Here is a 7,335-nt window from a genome sequence, read left to right as displayed (position 1 = left end):
CCTACAGCTGCAGGTCGGACACCCTGTTGCAGTCCTCTCATCATTACTCCTGCAAAGTAAGCGGCACTGAGGATAAAGTAACTATCACTCTACTTCGCTGCTAACAGAGCACATAAACCCTTGCTGACAGTTTTCAGTATCACTGAAATTGAAATGTGCAAGTTAACCAGCAAAACTGCATGGGACATGCCTTAAAAATAGTTTCGAGGGACACTATCAGCAGAACAGGGGGCACTCGCAAATATGCAAACAACTTAACATGACTGGTGTAGAGGGCCACTTCCATTTAACATGTAGTTGACACCATTCAGCATTCTCCAATTTACACTCCTTTGCTGTATTCTAAGCTGAAGTTCACAGTACATCCTTGTCTCATACCGAACTGGCTGCTTCAAATCGACTATGTTTAAGAAGGTGACATGTCTGTGTGAAACTTATTAAAGCAATGGTGGTCATGCATATAAGATGGCAAGGGCTTTCATCCGTGGTATTTCAGGCTGCACGCACTTAGTGAACCCACAAAAAATTATTGGCACAAAAGTACAGGCAAGGCCCAATGACAAGCACCAATTATCAGCCCTGCATCATACCTTGCTGGCCTCTGGTAAGTGGCAATATGATGAGTGTCATCTGCTTCAGACAAGCTTTCTACTTTCTCTTGTGTAAGAGAGTGCTGTACACTGGTATTTTGTGATGTTGATACCCCAGTTGAACTCGTCTCAAGCAGCGTCGTGATGGCCAAGCGGTGTTTCAACACTTTGGTTGCGACGGACAGTCTAGTGTTTGGTAAAAAAAAATATAAAAATGCAGTGCCTGTGCTGTAGACATCTCAACTGGAGTCAATAATACTTCTAGATGTTCCAAGATGCAGTGTAGGGTATCGGTTATCTGGTGTTGGATGGCCTTCAATGAAATTAATGGAGCACACCTGCAGGAAAAATGGGTTTGAAAGGCTCATTGGTATTTGCAACGTGTTAACCAAGTTTCATCCCAGAAAACAGTTATGATCTAAAGGTGCACCTGGCCTTTTGTCTCACTAGTGTGCATAAACTGTGAAGGGATCACAAGCGCTTCTCCTTAATGTTCCTGCTCATAACATAATAGCATTTCACACAACGAGACAGGACTGGCACCAGCTTCCAACTGAGTTTATTCACGGAAAAAACCACTTATAATCACACGGCCTGCAAAAAGATAAAAGCAAACCAGATACACGGGGTGGTTTAACAAAGACACATATGCCAAAAGGACCAAAGCAATGATTATAACGCTGACAAAGACCTAAGAAAACTAATCTTTTTATCTGGCAGTAACACAGATGGATTACTTATGCAGATATGGCCCCTCTGCTTGTTGTAATATGCTTCTATTATTTCACGCTCTAATCTATCTTCAGACCTTGCAAAGGATATAGTGTTTTCAAAACTGGGATAGCATTTGCAGCTTTTGCAGTGAGTGGCCATGTGGCTGCCATAGCCATTTTTTACAGCAATCTTGTGCTGCCTCGCTCTTTCACTGAAGCACTGACTTGTCTGGCCGATATATTCCTTACCGCAGCTTAAAGGCACAACGTACACAACATCAGCCGTGCATTCAGTGGCGCGGATTTGGTGTTTCTTTTTGCACTGCCTAACCATTCTTACTTTAGAAAGCACCACATTGATCCTATACCTGCTGGCCACTTTCTTCAAGTTGTGTGAAAGCCGATGAATATAGGGAATCACTACTGTCGGTTGTTTTTTTGACCCTGTTCACCCTTCAACGTCCGCTTGCGCTTCTTGACCAGGCCCTCACTAATACTAGTGATGAGGTGTTCTGGATACCCAGCTAGATGAATGCGTTCAGTTTGCACATCAAAGCTCTGTGCCATCTCATGCTCACACGATTTATTCAATGCTGCATTCAGGCATGTCGCAACGATTCCCCGCATGGTTAGCATGGAATGTGCACTACTAAAAGGCAGTAGCTCTTTGCACGATCTCGGGTTGTAGGACCAACAAACATGGCTGTCCTGCTTAAATTGTCGGCCTGTCAGCCGACAACCTGTGGGCTGCAATTGAAGAGCGTTGGGAAGAACTGAGGGCCAACGTTGACCTGTGTAATTATTTGTGCAGATCTCTACCAGGCAGAATGAGAGCAGTGACTGAAGCTGGCGGTGATGCCACGCGCTATTAGTTCTCAAGTGTGACCCCAAGAGAACCTTGCTTGGGCTAACTGTGCCATTGTTAGCTTGAACAGTACGAATTTTGTCAGTATTTCTGTCACTCTTTTTTTTATTTCCCTTCTCTTTCTACGTCGACTTTTCCAGCACACATGTCATTTCATTCCCTAGTTCCATAGAATCCTATTAACTTTTTTGTTTCCTTGTTTATCTTTTCATCTTTTCAGTTTTGTCAGTTTTTGGCTACATGCCAAATAAACATGCCCATGTTTTTCGTTCACTCTTTCTTTTTGACGATTTGCACGGTGCAGTGCAGGTGTTCACACTGGCTTTGTGTTACTCTGTCTCCAGAGTAGCGTGCCATATATTTAGCACTGACATTGCAGAGTGGCACTTTCAGCTGATGAAAGGACCCATGACTCGATGGCTTATTACGGCTAGTGGGCACGAAGTCATTCAAATTTAAATTATAAAATACTTCACATAAGTAATGGTGGGGGGCTCAAAGTAAATGATTTGAACTCACATTTGAATGACGTTTTTCTCCATAGCAGCCTTTTACTATGCATTTATTGCAAGAATAAATGATGAGGAAAAGCATTTGCCACTGTGGATGCAGCTCTGTATCACGTGCAGGTGCTGGGCTTCTAAGCTGCAGTGTCGAAAACATAATTCCTTGGGCGAAGTTTTGTTTTGTTGTGAAGGAGAATGAGTTCATGAGTGCAAAACACCTTCTCGCTTCATTAAATGAAATGTTTTCCCTTGTCTTTATGGTGATTATCTGCTTTTCTTTTTTCCAGGACAGACACGCCCTGGAGTACGCTGCATGGTCTCCTTCACAGTTTGCGCAGTGCGGGGCTGCGTCACATTGATCAGAATGATCCTTCGAGGCGCATTTCGCGCACGTTTTCCGGCCGCGGCAACTTTGTGAGCCGTGACCGAACCTTTGGCAGTTGAAACATCGGCGAGGGTTGGGAATGTATGGTCTTGCGTTAACTTTCAGATATCCTACTTCGACTGTGTCGGGCAGTGTGCTGGTGTTGAACGTCAGGATCATGTGTTTTGTGTCTATTTCCTTATTATCCGTCCGGATCTTGATTCTGTGAACATCTATCACATCTTGGTCACTCAGACCTTCGAGCATCTCTTTTTCAGTGATGTGGACAAAGTAATTTTCGGGTGTGACGTCACGGAGACAGGAATATCCCCAACAGATACAATATTTACGAGTTTTGAGTGTTGGACGTTGTCACGCAGTTCGAGCAGTAAGTCACCGCTGGCCATTTTAGATACCTTGTAGCCAATGCCCAAGGCTTCGCTGGCCATTTTAGATACCTTGTAGCCAATGCCCAAGGCTTCTGTCAAACACTTTGACACTAGGAAGGGGGACATGATTCTAGCTTGCTTATCTTGTACTTCACTATGGATCACATGGTACTTAGGAAAACTGACTTTTCTTTTTTGAAAAAACTCTTCTGCTTCGTTCCGCCCTCTCTTGAGAGAGCGATCTGGTTTGGAAAAAGGGGGAGCCATAAAAATTCTAGTTTTTCGGTCATGGTGCCAGCCACCCACCATGGAGCCCAACAAGGGGACGGGACAGGAACTTGCGAGCAAGTCCTGCCCACGCCAGCTGTACACCTTAACTATAACCTAATATGACTCAACTCAGGGTAGTTGGTCACACACGGTTAACCCTCGCCGCCAGGAAAAAGAGAAAAAAACGAAGAAGAGAGGAGGATACAGGAAAGTTGTAAGAAAGAGATAGGAAAGTGAAAGATAGAGGGGAGGATAGGAAAAGGCGACTGCCAATTTCCCCCAGTCGGGTCAGGCCGGAGGTGCCGTCTACAAGAAGCTGGGGCCAAAGTGGTGTGTTGCCTCCGCCGAGGGGCCTTAAGGGTCCAAACGCTCGGCATGGGCTCAACCACCAGGATCCCCTTTTCCCCGGACACGGTGATGCCACGCATGGCCAAGCGCGGATGCTTGGGTCTGTGGTGACGCATTGTTCACCATCATCCCCCTGCGGGGATGTCCCTGCGGATGCTCGGGTTAACCCCGTGGTGTCGCCACTCACCAACGTCTGCACTCACCAACGTCTGCATGCTGCAGACGCCCCCCTGCGGGGAGAGAGAGAGGAATAGCATCAATCCATGTACTGTGCGATTCTACCACAATCAGTAACATTTTCTCTTTAATTGGTCCGGTGAAATCAATATGAAGTCGTGACCACCTTTCATTGGTAGCAGGCCAGCTGACTGGTTCTCGTGCAGCAGGCATTGGCAAAGCCTGGACACAGTTTCGACAGTCTGATGCAACCCGGCAGATGTCTAGGTCGATATCCGGCCACCAAAAGTTTGACCTCACAACTTTCTTCATAGTGGCGATACCGGGCCCCAGTTGAAAAATACACCAGGACGGCTTGGTGTTTGCTAGGTTTCCTAGTGTGTTCTGCTGTTAACACCAGACTGGGCTGGCGTGTTGTAGTGTGCACACCAGATCGGTTTGGTGTGTTGTAACGTGCACACCAGACCGGTTTAGTGTGTTGTAATGTGCACACCAGACTGGTTTGGTGTGTTGTAATGTGCATACCAGACAGGTTTGGTGTGTTGTAGTGTGCACACCAGACCGGTTTGCTGTGTTGTTGTGTGCACACCAGACCGGGTTGGTGTGTTGCAGCGTGCACGCCAGACTGGGCTGGTGTATTGCAGTGTGCACGCCAGACTGGGTTGGTGGGTTTGCAGCGGGCACACCACAATGGGTTGGCGTGTTGTAGCGTGCACACCACACTTGATTGGTGTATTTTGGTGTCCACAGCGTGCAGTGTTAGTGTGCTGTAGTGCATACACCAGACTGTATGGGTTGTGGTGTGCACACTGTTTTGGTCGTCAATTGCACTTAAGAGTGGGTTGGTTAATTTTGGCATGCAAAACACTTTGAATAGGCATTAAGGTTGGGACACCAATCAACTACATTCTGGCTGACACACACAGGAAGTTAGTGTGCTTTTGTAAACATATACAACTACACTGCAGTACCTCATTTAGTTTACTTCAGTTTGAAGGCATACTCAGCAGAGACAAATATTGGTAGAGTGCATCCATCCTATTCTGGATGCATCCATCCTAATGACCCTGCATCACCAAGTTGTTGTTATTGCATTAGAACAAAACCTGCTTTAAACTGATATGAACCAGTATTTTTATACCGGTAACAGTTGATACCAACCCTGTGGGATACCAGTAAATAGTGAAACTTGTTGCATGTGAATGTATTTTAGCAACAAAATTATAGAGTTGTACAGTGTGCAGAAAGCAGATGAGGCAAAGCTTGTAATATGACTGAAACAATTCTTACCATCAACAAGCATTCCTTTTTGAAGGCACCAAGAACAGCTATAGTATCCGTTGTACTGCTTAGCATTCAGCAGTGAAGCGCGAGCTGGCGAGTCAACACAAAAGCACAACACATTCACTGTTGACTGCACAACTTTGCCAGCAAATGACCATGTGAAGCTGCCCATAGAGTGGAATTTCTCGACAAATGTCTTCAAGTAGAGGTGAGTAGGTGGGTGACCTTTGGCAAACCAAATGGCGCCGATGAGGATGTTCTTCCAACGATAGGGAAGAGGGAGCTCATTAAGCGCTACTTGAATTGGCCAGACTGACCCTTTGCTCGACTTAAATACTGGCGATCCATCGCTGTTAGCGGTAACAGTCAGGTCACTCCAATTCATGTTTCTTTCATGGCGGACCTTTCTGTACAGTTGGTCATCTCTGATATCCTTATAAGCTCCCTGATGAGATTCAGCTGTCAGTTTCTGGAGGTTTGCGCCAACTATATCCCCAAATTTCTTTAAGAGACACTGTAGCTGACGCTTGAGGTCGACAGTTATCATCCATCAGTCACTTTTACCATCAGTCACTTCTACAATTTTCTCATATTTTTACTAGGTTGCAGGAATTAACTTTTTAGGCCCTTTACACCGCCGTTCATTTAGACTTTTGTACAACATCCTATATAAAACAATTTTATACCCTGAGCTTGGCGCATGATAGCCTTAGTCGCTTATGCGCCATAAAACAAAACAAAGCACAAAGCACAAAGCACAAAGCTTCCTTTTTTTCACCAGCTGTGCCATAGTCGTCGTGGCTGCACAATTAGTGCAGTGCTGGGAATCTAGGCTGCAGCTTGATGTCAGGCATTGACACGTTGGGCAGTATGTATGGACTTCCACCATCCTTGATTTGTGCAAATCCCATAACTTCCTGAAGCCATATTTTGTCGATAGGAAGACACTCTGGCCAAGCAACGCATTCAACAGCTTCAACAAGCTGTCCACTTGTGTCCAAGGAAGGCCAGCAGCAGCAACAAATGTTAATACAAGCAGCATCACCTGCAGGTGGGTAGTGTTCTGGTGTGGAAATCTCGACTCAGAGTTCACTCTTATAAATTCCGACAAGTCTTCGTCGGGGTCCTCTAGCACATGGTTGTCAAGCCCATCGGTGTCCTCATCGAGCCTTGGCAGTTGTGCATCAGAAATGCTGTCAAGATGCTGGCTTGAAGGCTCATCATCCAAATTGGGATGACTTGTAGAGGCGTTGTCATGCACCTCATCTTCAGTTTGTTACAAAAAACATTGGAAAGGCTCCATCGGCAACAGAAGAAACAAACATCAGTATTCAAGTGAATGACTGCTACCTGTTCATGTGTACCCCGAGTTGGTATCATTCCGCATGAACATCATTCCGATTCGCTCCACATTTTAATATTTTTATCACAGGTTGTATGTTTTTTCTTTATAATGATCCATAAGAGATTAGTTTACATGGACCTTCATGTGACATCAACCTACAATCACTAAATAATTTATAATTGAATTTCTTATCTCACCTGTTTTCAGCTTCAACAGCCAAGTAATGGCTACGACGTGAAAGGTCAGTATAAGTCACATGAGACGCAAATAAAAAGTGCAACATAATCACTGCTTCAAGATTTTAATTCACTGCGATGCTAAAGTCAGCTTGCCGCAAGAGCTGGAATGGCAATGGGTTTGGTGCATGGTTCATGGGAGTTGTGGTGTCCTAAAGCGACCCCGGCTATGAGGGATGCCATAGTGGAAGGCTCCAGATAATTTCACCCACCTGGGGTTCTTGATTGTGTACTGACATCGCGCAACA

At 45.3% G+C, this 7,335-nt stretch overlaps 1 pseudogene; it reads right to left on the bottom strand.

Annotated features, from left to right (window-relative positions):
* Nucleotides 1–5,887: 5,887 nt before the first annotated feature.
* Nucleotides 5,888–6,886, bottom strand: LOC149362454 (uncharacterized; annotated as a pseudogene).
* Nucleotides 6,887–7,335: the final 449 nt, after the last annotated feature.

Source organism: Amblyomma mixtum, chromosome 2, assembly GCF_055824585.1.
Source record: "Amblyomma mixtum isolate Tamu chromosome 2, ASM5582458v1, whole genome shotgun sequence".
Taxonomy (NCBI): domain Eukaryota; kingdom Metazoa; phylum Arthropoda; class Arachnida; order Ixodida; family Ixodidae; genus Amblyomma; species Amblyomma mixtum.
This window is presented reverse-complemented; position numbering and strand designations above follow the sequence as displayed.